General features: G+C 51.4%; 1 long non-coding RNA gene across 7 annotated transcripts in view; it reads left to right on the plus strand.

Annotated features, from left to right (window-relative positions):
* LOC106984981 (uncharacterized) overlaps window positions 1–14,356 on the plus strand; it is a 23,400-nt gene extending 9,044 nt beyond the window's left edge. For 2 of the 7 annotated variants that reach the window (XR_008296970.1, XR_008296971.1), the window contains exon 3: window positions 287–3,473. This is a non-coding gene — a long non-coding RNA (uncharacterized LOC106984981). Of the gene's footprint in view, window positions 1–286; window positions 3,474–4,190; window positions 4,259–13,973 lie in introns of those variants that run through there. The other 5 variants (XR_008296969.1, XR_008296968.1, XR_008296967.1 and 2 more) reach the window with 5 other exon arrangements.
* Window positions 14,357–20,214: the final 5,858 nt, after the last annotated feature.

The following is a 20,214-nucleotide window of genomic DNA, read 5'->3' on the forward strand; positions in this document are numbered from 1 at the left end:
AGCCCACCCTAGTCATCCAATTCCTGCTGACACCTACCACCACCGGCGAGGGCAGGAAGCCCAGATCTGCCTCATGGTAAGGGGTGCCAAGCAGCCTCACCAGTCCCAGGCTGCCGGAGAGGGCAGCAGAGAAAGAGGGTGGACTTACCATGTGCCGGGCCTATGCTGGACCCTTCACAGCCACACACTCTGAGACAGGTAGAGGAGGGCGGGGTCTGCGGCATGCCAGGCCCGGCGCTGTGACACGGGGGGCAGCGCTCACATCTTGACTCTTCCCGTTTTACAGAAAAGAAAGTTGAGGCCAGAGAGGTGGACAATTCACCCAAGGTCACACAGCAAATGCACTGGCAAAGACAAAAAGAGAACTGAGACCTATCTCGCTCCAGAGACTTCTCTTCTCCCATCCCAGGCTGTGGAGCTTGGCCTCAGGACAGCGTCCCCACTGTCGCTTCACCCTGCCGCTCCTCCCAGGCCACCTGTACCCTTCCCTGCCACTCAGAGAGGATCTCCCTGTCAGGAGTCAGGATGGAGCCAGAACGGCTGGATGCAGCAGAGGCGGACCCGCACCTCAGACCTCACAACAGCCTGTAGTCCTGGGACCAGCAGTCCTCACAAGACCACCAGCACTCTCGGTGCTGCATCTACCCCACCTCCGTGTACCCAGGAAGGGGGAAGCATCATCATCCAAGCTGGCTGCTGGCCTAGCAAGTCAGTGGAGAAGGGAAGCTTCCTCTGGGAGGCGCTCGGCAACCCTGCATGGGATACAACTTAATGGCCCACTGGTTGGAAACAGCAGGAGTCCCCTGGGCAAAAGTCAAGTGGGCAAGGGGAAGGCAGGAAGTATGCCCAGCGCTGTGCTAATCTATTTTAATTTTTTTTAATGTTTATTTATTTTTGAGAGAGAGAGAGAGCAACAGAGCATGAGTGGGAGGGGGAGAGAGGAAAGGACACAGAATCTGAAGCAGGCTCCAGGCTCTGAGCTGTCAGCCCTGAGCCCGATGCGGGGCTCGAACCCACAAACCGTGAGATCATGACCTGAGCTGAAGTCGGAAGCTTAACCGACTGAGCCACCCAGGGGCCCCTGTGCTAATCTCTTTAAACAGGTGACTTTATTTAACCCCCATAGCCCCCCTCCTACTTGGTCCATGCTACAGATGGGAAAACAGAGGCATGGAGAAGTCACTTACTAGAAATCACGCAGCCCAGCCGGCAGGAGGTGGTGCCCAGGTTCCGGAAAATAACAAGGTCATGGGAATTTGGGAGGTGTCTGTTGCTTCCTGGAGAAGGCTTTGAAACCCTGGGAAGGGGCAGTAGGAGAAGGGTCTGGAGAGAGGGTCCCCTAGCAAGGTGTCAGGTGGGAGCCTGGAGGGGGTGGGTCAGGGCATCGGACCTCACACAATTCCCAGGGCAGGAGACAGATGAAGCCCAGCTCCAGCAGTGACACCTGGCATTCACCTCTTCAGCATCTTCTGTCACTCAGTCCTTACTGTCCTTACCCCCACACCTTTGGACCATCCCACTGCACCTAGGCCTAGGGGATCTTGCATGGCTCTGGAGGTCCAAGTAGTGACCAGCAGCCAAGTGGGCACAGGCCTGGGGTTGAGCCAAGCTTCCAGCCCACTGTTGGGAGGGGGGAGGCCCAGGACAAAGATGTGACACTGGCTCCGAGACTAGCAGCGTTGTAAATAAGAGAGGAATCCATTTTGCACCCACCTACCAGGCCAGACTTCTGCCTGCCAGGCTCCTTCCCCGCAGGGCCTTGCCCTCTCCCACATGACGACTCACAGCTACACATGGGCTCTAGCCCGTGGGAAGGGGAAAGGAAAAGGGGAGGGATGCCTCTGCCCTTTAAGGCCACCACGCAGAAGGAGCCACTGTCACTGGGAGAAAACAAGGTTGGGGTGTGAGCTGTGTGGCCGGGTTTGTGTCTGTCTGCCAGTGGGGCTGGGAAGCCAGACACCTGCAGTCCTGTCCTGTCTCCAGCTGCAGAGATCAGAGCAAGTCACTATATATACTCTGTGGGACTGTTTTCCCCTCTGCACCAAACGTTTGGCCAAAATAGCCTCTGAGGGGTCCTCAGTGGAAGACTCTGAACCAATAGTCTCTCGAGGCCATTGAGGCACAGTCTTGGGGAAGGAAAGGTGAAATCAGTCTGTGGGTGGCTCCCTCGACTGTACTGGGAGGCCGGGGGCAAGCAATGCACCCCAGGCCATTGACACAGCCCCCGAGCTCCCAAGCTTTCTTGGAAAAGCTTCTATGAACTGCTGCTAATACGTCAGGTAACTTGTTTATTAAGTGCTTGTTATACACCAGGCTTGGAGCTAAGGGCTAGCATTTATGAGTGTTTTCTATATGCTGGGCATTATTTTAAGTGCTTTACAACTTCCACTTCGCTTAAGCCACACAACTTCTCTGTGATGCAGGCGCTGTTGTTATCACCACGGGAATAGCAAACCTGTAAAACAAGAACCAACCACTATGAAAAAGGAGCATTCAGAGAACAGGAAAGAACATTCGAAAACGTAAGCGTTCACAGTAATTATGAAAACCCAACCAAGACTGAATAGCAGAATGGACACACCTGAGAACCAAATCAGAGCAACAGACAGAAATTATGAGAGAAAAATGCCAGAACCACGGTTCAATGGAAGGAATTGAATTCACATGCAGAAACGAAGATGGATCAAAATCACCTTCCCAGTGAAATCCGGCCCCTCCTCGCTCTGGCAGAGAGATGTTGATGGATAACAGGGAGTTGGTGAGTCATTCCTGCCTAGTTAAAGCCCTCGAGGTTTAGTGTGTGCTTTTTAAGCCACCCTTGTACTTGAGGTCCCCATCTCCTTTCCCCAGGTGCCTATCCTGGTAGTCCGGGAAGTCGCTAGCTATCTTGGGCCCCAAGCAAACCACAGGGAACCAGTGGGGCTGGGAAGTGACCACTGATTGGCACCCACAGGGCAGGCTTCACAGGTAAGCAGGGGGGTCTGTGTCAGAATCTTGGACTTACACGAAGATACCGAGAGCACTGGGCGAGCACCACGCCAGCCTGACAATAGCCACCTGTCAGATTCAGGGAGGAATTCCTTGTCATTTCAAAACACAACAAGGAAAACAGTGACCCAAGTGGGAAAAAGACGTAAACAGAATGCGCAAATGGCCAGTGCGTGCACAGGGAAATTTCTAACGTCACCACTGATCAAAAGAACACAAATGAAAACGTGCCGTCTTCATCCAACTGACAAGGATATTTTAAGTTATAACACTGTTGGGAAGAGGTACATTTCCAGAAAGCAACCTTGCAATATAGACATCACTTTTCAGTCTGTAAGTCTGCTTTTAGGAACTGATCACAAAGAAGTGATCGGATTTGTCAGCAGATTTCTATACAAGCTTGTTCTTCCCAATGTTGCTTCCAGCTGAGAAAAATTAGAAACCACTGAATGAATGTCCAGCCAAAGGAAAGTGATAATGAACAATGCCCCATCTATGAAGTGGAATATCATTTATCTATTTAAATTGGGTTTTCACAAGACTATTTGATAAAAGTTACAGTGAAAAAAGGCAGGATGAAAAATTTATGTAGGAGTTATTTTATATGTGATTATGTAAAGAATATATGTTTATAGGAAACATTAGAGGGGCTCCTGGGTGGCTCAGTTGGTTAAGCATCCGACTTCAGCTCAGGTCATGATCTCAAGGTCCGTGAGTTCGAGCCCTGCGTTGGGCTCTGTGCTGACAGCTCAGAGCCTAGAGCCTGCTTCAGATTCTGTGTGTGTGTGTGTGTGTGTGTGTGTGTGTGTGTGTCTGCCCCTCCCCTGCTCATTCTCTCGCTCTCTCTCTTTCTCTCTCAAAAATAAATAACCATTAAAAAATTTTTTTTCTTTTTTTTTAAATTTTTTTTTAACGTTTATTTATTTTTGAGACAGAGAGAGAGCAGAGCATGAACAGGGGAGGGGCAGAGAGAGAGGGAGACACAGAATCTGAAACAGGCTCCAGGCTCTGAGCAGTCAGCACAGAGCCCGATGTGGGGCTCGAACTCACGGACCGTGAGATCATGACCCGAACCGAAGTCGGACGCTTAACCGACCAAGCCACCCAGGCGCCCCTAAAAAAATTTTGAAATGAAAGTATTTACATTGAATAATGGGATTACAAGTGATCTTTTTTTAGCATTCTATTTTTCACTTTTCCAGATTTTCTACAATGAATATATCCTACTTCTATAACCAGAAAAAAATATCGTTTGTGCAACTTGGTATGTTATTTTTTAAATAGGTTTTTTATTAGTATAGTAGTAAATGCTCTCACTGCCCTCAAATCAGAAAATACAGACAGGTATAAAAAAGAAGAAAACGCTCATCTGTAATCCCATCATTGTTAACGTTTTCTTGCTATATTACAAAAATGGAAACACATCATACATACTATTTTAGAGACTTTGTAAAACTCGTGACTACAAACGTGTAACATAAAATTGACCATCTTAACCATTGAAATGTGCAGTCAGTGGCATTAAGTACATTCACACTGTTGTGCAACCATCCCCACTGTCTATTTCCAAAATTTTTCATCTCCCCAAATTGAAACTCTGTCCCCATTAAACACTAACTCCCCATTCCTCTCCCCGTGCCCCTGCACCCACCCCTCTACTTTCTGTCTCTGTGAGTTTGACCATTCCAGGGGCCTCATAAGAGTGGGATCATACAATATTTGTCCTTTGGTAACTGGCTTCTTTCATGAACCAGAATGTCCTTGAGGTTCACCCATGTTGTAGCATGTGACAGCGTTTCTTTCCTTTTAAAGGCTGAACCATATTCTATCACATTTTGCTTATCCATTCATCCATTGATGGACACTTGGGTTGTTTCCAGAGCCTTTTCAAACAGAACAATATATTGTGTACCTCTTCCTGTGCCAATAATGATAAATTAATAGCAGTTACTTTTTTTAAAAAAACTTTAATGTTTATTTATGTTTGAGAGAGACACAGAGTGCAAGCAGGGGAGGGGCAGAGGGAGAGGGAGAAACAGAATCCGAAGCAGGCTCCAGGCTCTGAGCTGTCAGCACAGAGCCTGACGTAGGGCTGAAACTCACGAACCATGAGATCATGATCTGAGCCAAAATCAGACGCCCAACCGACTGAGCCACCTACGCGCCCCAAAAGCAGATACTTTTAAACATTTTACTTTTTTTTTGAAACAGAGAGAGCAAATGGGGGGGCAGGAGAGAGAGAGAGAGAGAGAGAATGAGAGAGAAAGAAAATCTCAAACAGATTCCACACCCAGCATGGAGACGGACATGTGGCTCAATTCCATGACCATGAGATCATGACCTGAGCTGAAATCAAGAGTCAGACACTTAACCGACTGAGCCACGCAGGTGCCCCAATAGCAATTACTTTTATTAAGTTGCCTAGTATTCTATATTTGGTAAATCTTTTTTTTTTAAATAATGTATCTTTATTTTTTATTGAGGCATAGTTGACATATGATGTTATATTAGTTTCAGCTGTATAACATAGGGATCCTACCAAATCTGGTTTTTCTTTTTTTAAAAAAAATTTTTTTAATGTTTATTTATTTTTGAGAGAAACAGAGACAGACTATGAGTGGGGCAGGGGCAGAGAGAGAGGGAGACACAGAATCCAAAGCAGGCTCCAGGCTCTGAACTGTCAGCACAGAGCCCGACGCAGGGCTCGAACCCATGAACCATGGGACCATGACCTGAGCAAAGTTGGATGCTTAACCAACTAAGCCACCCAGGTGCCCCCTACCAAATCCATTCTTTTTTTTTTTTTTTTAATTTTTTTTTTCAACATTTTTATTTATTTTTGGGACAGAGAGAGACAGAGCATGAACGGGGGAGGGGCAGAGAGAGAAGGAGACACAGAATTGGAAACAGGCTCCAGGCTCCGAGCCATCAGCCCAGAGCCTGACGCAGGGCTCGAACTCACGGACCGCAAGATCGTGACCTGGCTGAAGTCGGACGCTTAACCGACTGGGCCACCAAGGCACCCCTCTACCAAATCCATTCTTGAAGGACATTTACATTGTTTCCAAATTTTCATATATACAAAACTGCAATAGTCTTTGTGTACTTATCCTACTATTTCTTAAAGATAAATTTGAAAAGTGAGATTTCTGAGTCAAGGGGTATTTTTAGATTTGGTTTCTTTGACCAATTTGTCCTCCAAAAATTATATTAATCTGGATCCCTGCCATCAATGAATCTCAATCCCCAAATTCCAATATCCTGGTCGGTACTGAATATTAGCACTTCATAAAAAGTGACAACATTTTGGGCAGTTTTTGCCAGAGTGTCAGGTTTTTTAAAAAGTGCCATTGTTTTCATGTGTATCTCTTGGATTATTGGTGAAGTTGCATTTTTTCCTGTGTTTATATTTTACTGGCAGTTTGTGTTTCTTCGTGGAGTCCTATCTCTACTTTGTATAGAGATACTGATATTTCTCTTACCGGTGTGTAGGAACTACACAGGAAGGGTGCGTGAACTCTATGCACCAGGGATGTGACCAGCAACGTTTTGAAGCTGCAGGATTTTTTTTTTTTAGATTGATGGAGCCAAATGCAGTTAAGGAATCTGCCTTTGGGGTCATATCTAGCAAATTCCTCTCTTTCAGGGTTACCTGTGGATTAGTCACATTTTCGCCCTGTTGCATTGCTTCCAGTGCTGTCACGGTTCGGTGTTCTCACTTGCTTCTTTAGTCCAGCTGGGATTATTTGGATGGGTGTGTGCTAAGATTAGGACATCCCCTGTGTCTAAAAGTCAAGGCCAGCCATCCCTGGATGACCAGTCTTCCCTGCACGCTCTCCCGGCTTCAGCACTTCCTCCTGTCATGAGTTGGCCTTTTGCATAATCCCCACCTTCAAGAAAAACTCTTTTCCACTGTGAGCCGAGCAGGAGCCCTATTGAGCCCTATCGCAGGCCTTTCCCAAAGGCATTTGCCCTACAGAAGAGGATTCGGGAGAAGCTACCAGGTTGGGGGTAGGGGGAGGGTCCAGACAGTGGCATTTCAGGAACCACCACTGACATGTAATGGACGAGCCATCGTGGGACCCAGGAGCTACTTCTTCAACTGGCCAAACCGGCGGGCACCCTCTCTGCCCCCAGTTTGGGATGATTTACTGTCAATGTCACACTGCACATCAGTCTTTCAGCAGAGCACACTATCTCCCTTGGTCCTCACAGTATGTATCGCTTTCCATCCTGACTTCTCAGCTGAAGGGGGAGCCACACAGAGGACCATGTCTGGTGACACCACCTACACACAGCAGAGGCAGGATGGGGGCTTTCCTGGTGCCTATCCTCGAGGTTACTGCCACAGGAAGGGACCCGTCCCAGGAGCAGGGACCCGTAGGGAGCTCCAGCTGTCAGGTCAGGGCTGTGTGGGACCTTGCAAGCCGTAGGTGCTGACACGAGCGGGGCCCAGGGCAGGCAAGGGGCCGAAGCCTGAGACTCGAGGACCCTCAGCCATCTCACCCACACCCACTCCTCTGAGTCCCAGCCCCCACCCAGGATCGCCAAACACGCAAGGCATCCTGAGATGTGCTTCCCTGAAACCTCCCTGTTCTCTGTTACAGGAGCACTTCATCCACTCATTTACCTGGCGCGCATTTATGGAGAACTTACCGTATGCCGGGTACTGGCCCGGGGATACGGCAGTGCTTACCGTGTACCTAGTACTGGTCTGGGGATACAGCCATTAACTAGAGGCAAAAGCCCATCTTCTGGAGCTTTTATTCCAGTGGGAATAAGCAAGGAGAGGAGTAAAGGGACATGGCGTAACTCCTCATGCGAATAAGTGCTAGGAACAGTTACTAATACTCACCCAACAGCTTTTATGTCCTCATGGAGGTTCTAAGGAACCAATGTCCTGTGACCAGGACAGACAGAGGGAAGCTGCTTCAGGGTGGCCAACCGGGGAGGGCCTGAGGTGACACTGGGGTGAGGAGGAGTTCTTAGGAGGAGCCAACGGAAGGCAATCCAGGCCAAGGGAACAGCACATGCAAAGGCCTCAGGAGGGAAAGAGCATGTGGGTTTGAGACGCTGACAGGAAGCCGAGGCTGTGAGCCAGGCAGTTGTGGGGGTGAGGCAGGAGCAATGGAGAGGAGGCCAGAGAAGGCCAGGGATTCCAACATTCAGCACACCGCAACCCACGGTGAGACTTCACCTTCCGGCTTCACCAGCTTGTGTGTTAGCAAAAGTCTCACCCCATCACCTAACCCGCACTCCCGGCACTGAGTGCTGGGGTTTTCCATTCTGTCTATTCTGCTCTGCTCTCCTCAAAAGGAGGGAGGAAAAAGAAAGGAAAGGAATGCAACCCCTTCAATTAACCTCCTGACCCCCTGAGGGGCTGCAACTTGCAGTTTAACGCCAGGCTGTTGTAGATGGAAATAAAGATTTTTGTTTGTTTGCTCGGCACAGTGGGAGTCCAGGGCGTGTTTAGGGGAGGGAGAGACTGGACCAGACTGAGGTTTTAAAAAGACTATCCTGCTGTTGTATGCAAAAGGGAGTGTCTGGGGTGTGTCAGTCAGCCAGAGTCCCCGAAGGACAGACAACGCCCTCAAAAGGGTGATACTGAGTTAAAGACAGGGCTCTCCGCGCAGGTGGGGCAGGTGAGGGGCAGTCCCACAAACAGTCACCCCCACCGAGGCCGGAAGGAGCTGGAGGAACCGCGTGGGAAGGTAGGGGCCAGCAGCGGGCCACAACCTTGGTTCAGGGGAAGCGCCTCACCCCTCTCCGCTCCCACCTCCCATTGTCTGCAGCGCCTCTCATTGGCCCAATCACACAGACATCCCCTCTGAGGTGCAAGGTCAGCCTCCGGGACACAGCAGAGGTCCCTGACAGGGGTGGGGAGCGGAGTGTGGCCAATGGAAGAGCCAGGTGAGAGCTGGCGCTGGCTGGGGGGGGTAGCAGCAGAGGAAATGGCCTTGGGAACATGAAGGGTGGAACCCCAGGACCAGCCTGTGGGTTGGATTAGACTCCTGCGGAAAGGGCTTTTTTCCACTTTGGGGGCTCTTCAGAAAACACAAGATGCAAGACGTGGTGGGGGCCCAGGGTGGGTGAGGGGAGAACACAGGTATCAAGGCACAGAGGCATCGTGGGCAGCCGGGACACTCAGAGTATCTCCCCACCAGGAAGGTGCAGGCGTCCCCTGGTCAGAGTGCCAGGGCAGGGTAGGCTGTGTGAGGTGCCCCCCTTCCGTCACTGGGCCACGGGCAGCCCAGGGATTGCAGAGTGGGGCGCAGGGCAGAGGAGTGGCTGGGAGCAGGGCACCCTTGGAGGTCGGGACAGGGCTCTTCCCTGCTGGTCCATCCACACCAGGGCGCCCTGGGTGTGTCACCACCCAGGTGTGGCATTTGAGCTAAAGGGGATTATGCTGGGATGTTCCTAAGGCACAGCAAGAAACGACAGAGGCCAGACAGAGGCCGAGCTCAGCCTGGGGTGGCATCTGGGGTGGGGGGACCAGCCCAACCCAGCAGGATGGAGGAAGGTGTGTGACACTCATCATGTCCCCGACCCCAACGTGCTGGGGGGAGGGGCACGGGAAGCAGCAGAGCCAGGCCTGGATGGCACCTTCTCTCCATGCTCGCTTGCCAGACGTGTTTACCTCTACGTCCAGCTGCAAGTTAGAGCCCAGTAAGTGGGTCATGGTGATCCCTTTAGTGAAGTGCAATCAGCCTTGTTCGGAACAAAACCGAAGGGTACAATCGAAAGGGAAAGGAAGGAAAACATCAGAGTTCATTGCAGGCACCAAGACAGTCACTGTCCCCTGAAGAGTCCCTTTCAGGCTTGCTCCAGAGGACAGGTACTTTTTAAAGTGGTGGTGGGGGGGGGGGTGTCACTGCGTTTGCAGACAAGGGTCCTTGCTTCCCTTCTCTGCACTCTCGCTCCAGATGGCCAGATCCTACTGCTCTCCCGTCCCCGCTCCCTGGGACCTGCCCAATCTCTCTCCTCTCTGGCTTTTCCCTCCCTTGACTCCGCATCATCCTCTTGACTGTTTTTGTCCCCATCTTACTGGGGAGGAGGGAATCCAGGGAGGAGGATGTCCCATCTGGGACCCTATGGCTTCCTTCCCTGCCTGTGCACACCGGTACTGACCCCAGGTGAGGCTGGGGGGAGATGGGGGAGGCCACATGGGGTGGGTATACTGGGGCCGTGAGAGGACTCCCCCTACCGACTCCTGTGGGCTCTGGGGCCATGAGAATCAGGGCAGAAGGGCTAGGGAGGGATGGCATCAAGGAGACAGGTGTGTGTGCTCTAGCTACCAGGTACAGGCTCCGTTCTGGGTGCTGAGGAGAAGGCAGCAGACAAGGTCAGCACAGCCCCTGCTCCCTGGCACTTACAGGAACACCTGTCGGGAAGAGAGCTTACCTGTAACGTGGTTGAAGAAAACCAGCCACAGACTGAGACAGGGAAAAAAGAGGAGCAGAAGGCTGAGAATCACACGAGAGCATCTCTAGCCAAGAGCTCGGCACATGCAAAGGCACTGAGGTGAGACAGACCGAGACAACACCAGTGTGTCCATAGCATGGTCAGCACAGGCAGTGGAGCAGAGGTCAGCAGGCCAGAGGGAAGGGCTTGTTTCCAGCCAAGGCCAGTGAGGAGTTGCACAGAGCTCTTCACTATCCTGCTGTTCAGCCCCGGATCTGCAGTCCTGGGCTCGCATGGTCCAGGGCCGCCACATTCTCTCAGTCGGCTTCCTGGTGACTTATGAATGGGTTCTCCCTGGTTCAAAACAGAACGCACCAGGGGCACCTGCGTGGCTCGGTGGGTTGTCTGGCTCTTGGTTTCGGCTCAGGTCATGATCTCGCGGTTGTGAGATCGAGGCCCGCATTGGACCTGACAGCACGGAGCCTGCTTGGACTCCTCTCTCCCTCTCTCTCTGCCCCTCCCTCTCCCACACGTGCACTCTCTCTCTCTTTCCCAAAAACTAAAATTAAAAAAAAAAAAAAAAAAAAAAAACATTTAAAACCAAAACAGAATGCCCGAGGCGCCCTCCCTGTGCTGAGCCCCGAGCAGGGCACGAAGGGAATGGAAGTCCGTGCCTGGTGAGTGAGTGTGTACCCAGCATGCCCATTGCTGGGACCGTGGCCACCTATGTTTGTTTTCAGGGTAGCAGAGTTTTCTGTGTAACTCATGCGCACAGCAAGTAAGTCAAAAAGTGGAAATGGGTGTTCAATAAAGAGCCAGTGTGCCTCCTACTGTCACCCCCTCCCGCAGTGCCCCTGCCCAGAGGCCACCCTGAGGCCATCTCCATGGGTTTGCCAAGCAGAAAAGCGTGTCCATCTTTAATACACAAAGTGGATTCTAATACACACACACACACACACACACATACTTCTTAACAATCTCCCTGGGGTTGTTCTGTGTGGATACAGCGGATATTCCCTGATACTTCAGTTCCACTGTGCATGTGACTCACCATTCACTGCCAGCACCCCCTGTAGCATAATGGGCCTGGCAGGGGAAGGGGAAAGGGAAGGGGGGTGTGGAGCTAGGTCAAGGATATTTGCATTTTTAAAGTTGGGTTAACATCTGCAAGGTGTGTCACTGGCTCTTGATAAGAGAATCAAAGGGAATTGGGTTAACCCACTCCTAACCCCTTTGCCCAGTTACTGCCAGCCCCACCAGCAGCCCTGCCCGGCTCCCGGCTCTGGCTCCCGTTCCTCTTGTAGGAGGGGAGAGGGATCACTATCTCGCCCCTGCAGGGCTGGGCCCTCCACACTGACCCAGCCTCAGGCCATCCTTCATCCTCAGGAGCAAGACCTCTTTAGCTGCCTGAAAATAGCTCTTTATCTGGTTCGGTCCTCACCAGGACTTTATTCCGTGCCTCTGGCCACTTGTTGCAAGAGCAAATGTGTCCCATACAGCACTGGGCGTGTTGCCACTGTCGGAGAAACCAGGAGAATTCGGGGGCGAGAACAGCTAGGGGCCCGAGAAGTGAGCCTCCGACTGTGGGCCGGGCGCTGGGGCGTGTGGCGGTCAGGCGGGGTTCTGGGGTGCAGGCCTCCGCCTTCCGAGCAAGGCCCTGAAGAATGTGCCCGCCTCAGACACAACATCCCAGTTCAGTCGCATTATGAGTCACCGCTGCGTGTCCGCTACCACCTGGGCATTTGAACCACGGCAGCAAACACACAGGCAAAGACTTCTGCCCTCTAGGAGCTTGCGTTCTATCGGGGAAGACAGAAAACAGCAGAAAGGCCCACACAGGCAATGATAGGAGAGGTCAGAAGGGGGATATGCGGTGGAGAAGAACTGAAATAGAGTGCTGTGCTCAGGAGCGCCAGGCCAGAGACACAGGAGGCAGTCTGGAACAGGCCACTGGGAGTGGGGCTTGTTGAAGTGACAGCAGTCTTTCTAGGGGAAGGGAAGAGGATAGGGTGCAAAGGCCCTGAGGCAGCCGGCCTGCGGTAGCTGAGAAAACAAGGAAGTTAGTGTGGCCACAGCAACACAGGGAGAGTCAAAGGAGAGGGGTGAGGTTGTATAAGGTGGAAGCCAGGAGAGCACTTGGAGACTCTAAGATGGATGAGGGTGTCTGAGGCAGGGGAGCGGCCGCGGCATGAATCCAGCAGGACACACAGCGGGACCAAGAGCTTAGCCCAGGCCAGGTTCTATTCCAAGAGCTTTGCCAGTATTAATTCACTTAATGCTCAAATAGCCTTATACAGCAGGTGCACTCATGGTCCGGTCCTATAGGTAAGGATGCTGAGGCACAGAGATGTGAAGGAACTCACCCCCGGTCACACAGCTGAAAGATGGCAGAGTCTGGATTTGAAGGCAAGCCATCTGAAGCCAGAGCCCAGGCTCTTGAAGAACCATAAGTTTGGGACAAAAAAAAAGTCACAACCTTCATCCTAAGGGAGGACATCTGTAAAGAAAATAGAAGACTGAGTCCTCATCAGAGATGCGAGGCAACAGAGGCCCAGAAGGTCAAGCTCGGGTCTGACCGCCAGGCAGTCCCATTTCCCCACCCTTGACCCCGCACTGGAGGTGGGAGCCTGGATGATCGCTACCCAGGAGGGTGGCGGCCCCAGGCACAGAGCATTGCTCAGGAGCGTAAGCGTTGACACCCCCTTGGGATGGTGCGGGTTGCCCAACAGAGCAGGCAGGCAGGGTTGGACATGGGACCAGAGGTAGGGGGAGCCTGCGTCCCAGGGCCTTGGAGGAAGCGTTGACGGACAGGAGTTAAGAGTAGCGGTCACATGAAGGATGCTTGGTGACAGAGGGGGGCCCACATGCAGGGGATACTGACCACTGAGGAAGGCATAACCATGCAGGGGAAGAGGCCGCCAGAGGCTCAGAGGCCTGCCAGCTGTGTGGCCTCCAGATGTTTTGGTCTCAGTTTCCCCATCTGTTAAATAGAGAAGAAAAATGCCAGGGGCAGCTGGCTGGTACAGACAATAACTCCAACTCTGAGAAAGGATCAGGAACGCTACTTAGCTGGTTGTAGAATCCTTTTGTCTTACTCTTGCTCCCGGAGGGCTTCTGTCACTCGGGGCTGTTTCTCAGGGGTGCAGTTTGAAGCTCATGTCTTTATTTTATTTTATTTTTAATTTTTTCTAACGTTTATTTATTTTTGAGAGACAGAGAAAGAGCATGAGTGGGGGAGGAGCCGACAGAGGGAGGCACCGAATCCGAAGCAGTCTCCAGGCTCTGAGCTGTCAGCACAGAGCCCGTGGGGCTCAAACCCACGGACTGTGAGATCATGACCTGAGCTGAAGTCAGACGCTTGACCAACTGAGCCACCCGGGTGCCCCGAAGCTCATGTCTTTAAAAATAATTTCTGTCTTCTGCCAGCAAGCTTCTGGGGGCTCAGCATTTTTCTGCGAAATATGTAAACATGTCCCAGCTGTATGTTACCACTGAGTTTTCAAGTTTGTTTGGTTTGGTTTATTAGTGGGCGTATTTTCATCCACGCTGGCTTACATCCTTCCTTGCTTTTTCCTCCCCCAAAGGCCCTTGGCTTCTATGCTGCAATTATCTGTCTTGCCCTGAAGAGGAACTCCTGTGTCAGTCCACAGGCCTCCGAGCTTCTGACTCCCGTGTTCTGGATGCCTGTCAACCACATCTCCCGTTTTCGTACATCAGCCATTATTCCAGTATTACCGCCTGGACTTTGTTGATTTTTCTTTTTATCTTCCTTGTCCACATGCAACAGATTTGAGGCCTTCTTCATCTCATCAAATAACGAAATCAGCCATTTTCTGATATTTACTTCTCTTTCAAGTAAGATATTTATCCCAAGGGGAGAACCATTTTTTCCCCCTGCTCTCATTGAAATTCATCAAAACTTTGGAACAATGCTATGCCCTGGGATTGGCCTTTCCAGGTGACTTCATCTGTATTCGTGCCTTGTCTGCCGTCTTTTTGCCAGTGACTTGTAAATTTCCGTCTCCTGCCGGGACCTCTCCCCTGAATTCCCATCTTTTGCACCCAGCCACTGGTTTGTAGCTCCACATGAATGTCTCTGAAACACCACCAACCCTCAGTGATTGCTCTCCCTTGACCCCAGCAGGCTCACCCCTACTATCTGTGGAACCCGGAGTGAGAGGGAAACAGAAGCGCCGTCTACCTGCTTCTCCTCCCGTCCCGGCCCCGTCCAGAGCTTCAGGGCTAGCACACACGTGCATGAACACTGGGGCCCACGCTCTGTCCACACCCACATCCACATCCACATCCACATCCACAAACAGCACTCTTGCTTCTCCTGGGCCTCAGGGTGCACACTCCTGTGATGCACCCTCCCTCCTGGAGGGGCAGGTCTGGGGGCAGGCTCCAAGTCATCTGGGCGGGGAACTCTGAGGTCCAGATCCTGAAAAGTCACCCCAACACCCTCTTCCTGGCCCCACAGCCGACCATCTACCCGGACCTCTAGATTTTCTTTCAGCCTCTCCCTCCCTAGTCCCTGGGGTTTGTCCACACCACCTCCCTCTCATCCAGAGGCCAGAGCCACGGCTCTTCCCACATGTGCTCTTGTCTGCTCCAATCCATCCCAACTTTTGAAAGATGTTAATGAGCTGAAGTCCCCAGGTGAGTGGTGTCCCCTTGCACAACAAAGACTCCACCCCCTGCGGCCACCCCACACCCCTCCTTGCTCTCGAGGTCAGCCCATTGACCACGGCAAGCGCGACGTCATCCCTCCGGGTCTCCCGTCCAGAGGTGGAGCTGCCTCTCCATCCCTTGAGTCTGGGCTGGCCTGTGACTCACCTTGGTCCACAGAACATGGCAGCAGTGAGGTTGTGCCCCTCTGAGCCTGGGCTTCCTAAGGCCCTGCAGCTCCCACCCACACCCCTGCCCAGCTTCGGCGGGACAGGCCCGGGCTGGCGCACAGGGGAACAGGGGGGAGCCCTCTCACACCCAGGACCTCCGAGGCCCCCAGCTCCAACAACCTGCCCGCTGACCTCAGACACGTAAGCAAGCCCTGCCAGGCCCAGGTGGAGAGTCACAGAATCACAAGCAAATTCAGTGGTTGTTGTTTTAAGCACTACATTTTGGGGCCGTTTGTTACAGGGCAAAAGCTGACGGAAACTTCCACGTAGTTCCTTGAGCTCCCCGGGGCCTTCCTGACCTCTGGCCTTTCACGTGGGTCACTGCCCCTCTGGGTCCTGCTTCATCCTGATTTGCTGGCTCGGCTCTGCTTCAGCCTTCCGACTTGGGCTTTCCTGCTGTCCCTGTCCCCAACCCCTCTGCTCCTCAGAGCCCCATCATCCCTGCCACCTCTCTGCCCTCCTCCTCCCTGCCTCAGCTTCACCCTCTCCAGCTCACATGGACCCTGGAGGGGCCTCCCTCTAGTGCTTCTCCTGTCCACGAAGCCCTTTGCTCACTCCCTGTGACAGTCATCATCTGATTCACATCTCTCTGCCCTAAGGGGCCATAAGCTCCATGGGGACAGAGACCACCGCAGACCTCCAGTTCCTGCCACGTGCCTGGCAGATAGTAGGAGCTCAGTACACGTTTGCTGGGTGAATAAATGATTGAACAAATGATTTACGTCTGCGTCCTCTTTCCCCGACAGCAATAAAGGTTGCTGCAGGCTGGAATGTGCGGGCGCGCTGCAGCCCTGCTGAGTGACCGCCAAGCCCTGGCCAGGGACTGAGAATTCCTCCAGAGCCCAGCGGTCACTCACCGCGTGCTCTGGTCGCTCCCGGGTGCTCAGGCCAAAGTCACCTCTGGGGCCCTCACTGGCTTCTCTGTCTCATGACCCGTGGCGCCCAGCAAAGGCTCACCATGTACATGCGACCCTGCCCCTCTTCCCAGCATCCAGAACGCTGCCACATCGTCCTGGGTCCAAAACCCACTAACTGCTTCCCACTTCACCTGGGGCTCCTGGACAGCACGTCTCCCAGGAAGAGGTACACGAACAGCATCACCTCCTTCAGGTCCCTGGACCAAAGTCCCCTTCCCCGGAAGACCTGTGCTGACCACTCTGTACGATAGAACTCCCCCACCCCAGACCCTCCGTGGTGCCCTTACCAAGGTTCAGCTTTCTTGCCATTGCCTCTTCTCCATCCAGCCTGCTGCCTGTTGGGATGTTTATGCATTGTCTCCCTTTCTCCATGAGAATGTTGGCTCTTTGAGGGGAGAGATTTTGACAATTTTTGTTCTTTTCTGCATTCCCATGTGCCTGGCCGGTGATGAGGGCTCAATAAGTCTTTCTTGAATGACTGAAGGAATAACCTCACACTGCTCAGTCGGCCCCCCACCCCCCAGGGGTCATTCCAAGGTCTCATCTCCAACCTCAGCCCAAGCACGAACACCTGCCTGGCTCCCACCTATGACCGGGGCAGAGAAGGACCCAGCTGTCAGCAGCTCAGCCCTTGTGTGCTCCCCGTGGGCCCCTCTGCCCCCATTCCAGGCTCACGAGAGCTCCTTCACGGCGGCCACACTCTTCCCCAAGGTGACCCCCCTTCTGCTTCATGTGGGTCGGGAGGGGCTTTGCATTTCTGGTTGTCACTGGACAACCGTGTTCCAGAGCCCAAGTAGCTCTGCCTGCCCTGTAGGTCCGAAGCCTGCCTCTTAAAGCCTTAGGAGCATGGCTCTCCAGCCCAGTTCAACAAACATTTCCTAGATCCCCACTCAGTCCACACTTAGGAGGAGAGAGCTGTGCTTGCTCCCCAGCCCCCGGGTGCCAGACTTGGAGCGGGCAGAAGTGAGACACTACCCGGACCACCGGACCACAAAGGGAGCCAGCACAGGCAAAAGCATCCAACTTCTCATCACCCCCTTGTCACTAGCACAATCTGACCAAACGTTCCCAGGGAAGCAGACCCACCAGCGTGCCTCCTACCCTTCGGGAGGGCCATCCACGGCCGAGTCTGAGGGTACCGTGTCGACAAGAATAAATGTTAAGGCTCCAGTGAGTATGTGGGTTATTCACCCTCTTTTACATTGTTTAAATTTTTTCAGTTGAATTGAATATATTATGATCTCCTTAGGTGCAGGAAATAGCCCACTCCCTGTCTTATCCTCAGGGCCTACTTAGCCAATAACTGGCGTAAATAGAGAAATTCTGGTTGCGTTGGCTACATAACAAATACGCCAGAACTTACTGGCTTAAAACAGTGACAACACTTATTTTGCTCCCAGATCTTCAATTTGAGTGTGCCTCAGTGGGGATACTACGCTTCTGCTCCACTTGGCATCAGCTGAGGTGATTCAAAGTCTGGGAGCCGAAGTGATCTGCAAGATTGCTCATCACATTTCTGGGAATTGACGCAAACTCTCGGCTGAAGTCTTAGCTGGGGTTACCAGCCAGGACATCCACACACGGCCTCTCCACGTGGCCAGGACTTCCTCACCACGTGGACACTGGTTTCCAGGGCTGAGAGGCCTGACAGAGAGCCAGGAAGAAACCTTATCATCCCTTCTGATTGAGCCTGGAAAGCCAAACAACCTCCCTTCCGCCACATACTATTTGTCAAGACAGTTGCAAAGGCCTCCAGGCTTAAAGGGATAAGAAATAGTCTCTGTGTCCTGATGGGCAGTAGCAAGGTTCTGGAAACACATGCGGGGCTGGACATATTACTCTGGCTATTTGGAGGAAATATTATCTGTCACAAAGGGCTACAAAATGCCTTAAATATCCCAGAAGAATAAAATTATTCCCACTTAGAATTCTGTACCCAGCAAAACTATCAGTCAGGTGAATGTCTGGAAATGCAATTCTTAAAAGTTTACCTCCTGTGACTTCCTCTCGGAGAGCTACTAAGGAATGCTCCACCAAAGCAGGAAAGTAGATCAAAGAAGCAGAAGACACTCCTTGCATGGATTCAATCCAAGGAGGAGGAGAAGGGAGCCCTCAGATGACACAGATGGCACAGAAGCCAGGATGAGAGCAAGAGGGTAGATGGTTCCAGAAGAGATGTGTGTGTGTAAACATGCACATTTATGGAACTGATGGAATATCTTGTGTGTCTGTCCATTAGGAAATGATAGTTAGAGTGATTGTAAGGGTTTTTGATCATGACATATAGAATGGAACGGAGGACAGAAAGACCAATTGAATAAAACAGAGCCCAGACACAGGCCTGTGTGTAGATACTATATGGCCATGATAACAGTGTAGGTCAGACTGGCAAAATTTAGTATTTATTCTTTATTTTATTTTTGAGAGAGAGAGAGAGAGAGAGAGAGCAAGGGAGAGGCAGAGAGAGGGAGACACAGAATCTGAAGCAGGCTCCAGGCTCCAAGCTGTCAGCCCAGAGCCCAACATGGGGCTTGAACTCATGAACCAAGAGATCATGACCCGAGTCAAAGTCGGACGCTTAACCCACTGAGCCACCAAGTCATCCAAGAGTGGCAAAAATTTAAAAGCTTGATGATACAGAATGTTGGCAAGGAAATAGATCAAAGGACACTTAAATTCCCTGTTTATGGGGTATAAAGTAGAGTGACCACTTTGGAAAATTGTTTGGTATTACCCAGGAAAACAACAAAAGCATATCTTCTAACCCAGCAATTCCACTCACCGGTGCACACCCAAGAAAGATTTTTGTATCTGAGCATCAGGAGATATGTAACAATTGGCTTTAGAAGCATTGTTTGTAAGAGAAAAAACTGGACACAGCCCGGTGTCAATAGCAGTAAAACAGAATAACTGTGTTATATTCTTACGATGAAATGCTACCATGCAGTGATGAAAACGGTTGAGCCACAGGCACGTGAGCCAACATGGATGAATCTCCCAATGCTGAGCAAAAAAGCAAGTCCCCGAAGAAGTAGGGGAAAGGCTTTCATTTCTATGTTCACCACCGGGCAAGACTAAACAAGCTGCTAAGGACACATACATGGATGATAAAACTGAACAAGGCAGACAAGGTACACCACAGAAGTCAGGATGAGGACGCCCCAGGGATTTCTAAGAGACTGGAAAAGTTCCAGTGCTTAGCCTGGGTGTTTGTTCTTTTTCTTAAATAAAATTGTTTTTACACATTCTTCGGTAGGGTATATATGTTTCATAATTTTGAAAATGGGAAATCAGGGCCCCTGGGTGGCTTAGTTGATTGACTGACTCTTGATTTCAGCTCAGGTCATGATCTCACGGTTCATAAGTTCGAGCCCCGCATCGGGGTTGGTGCTGACAGTGCGGAGCCTGCTTCGGGTTCTCTCTCTGTCTCCCTCTCTCTCTGCCTGTCCCCTGCTCACTCTCTCTGTCTCTCTCTCAAAAAAGACAAAAAAAAAAAAAAAACCCCAAAAAAAAACAAAAAACCAGGGGGGAAACTGAGAAGGTGGAGAATGGAGTGTTTAATTTCAGAAAGAATAGAAAACATTGTACAGGGAAGTGTCAGGAGGGAGCGACACCAATGTAGTCACAGCAGGACAAAGACACGTGGGTTCTCAAACCCTGAGCCAGCCACACCGGGAACCTGATGGACAGAACCCAGGGCTGCATGAAGTGCTCAATCTTCACCTTCCATGAGAGGAAGGCTGCTGATAAATTATCTGAAATCAGTAAATCAATAGATGGAGGTTTAAACATATTATTTGCAAAAACGGAGAAACATAGAAGAAACAACCAAAGGAGTCTGAGAAGAGGGGAGGGGTGTCACAGGGCCGGGAAGTGCTGGGTTTTATCATGCGGCTTAAATAAATGCTGAGTGTGTATTTAATAAGTGGTTGTTGGGGGCTTGAGAAATGCACATTAAAATGATACTTGGGCTTTTTTCCTCATCAAATTGGCAAAAAAGACAACCATTA

Source organism: Acinonyx jubatus, chromosome A2 (assembly GCF_027475565.1).
Source record: "Acinonyx jubatus isolate Ajub_Pintada_27869175 chromosome A2, VMU_Ajub_asm_v1.0, whole genome shotgun sequence".
Classification (NCBI taxonomy): Eukaryota; Metazoa; Chordata; class Mammalia; order Carnivora; family Felidae; genus Acinonyx; species Acinonyx jubatus.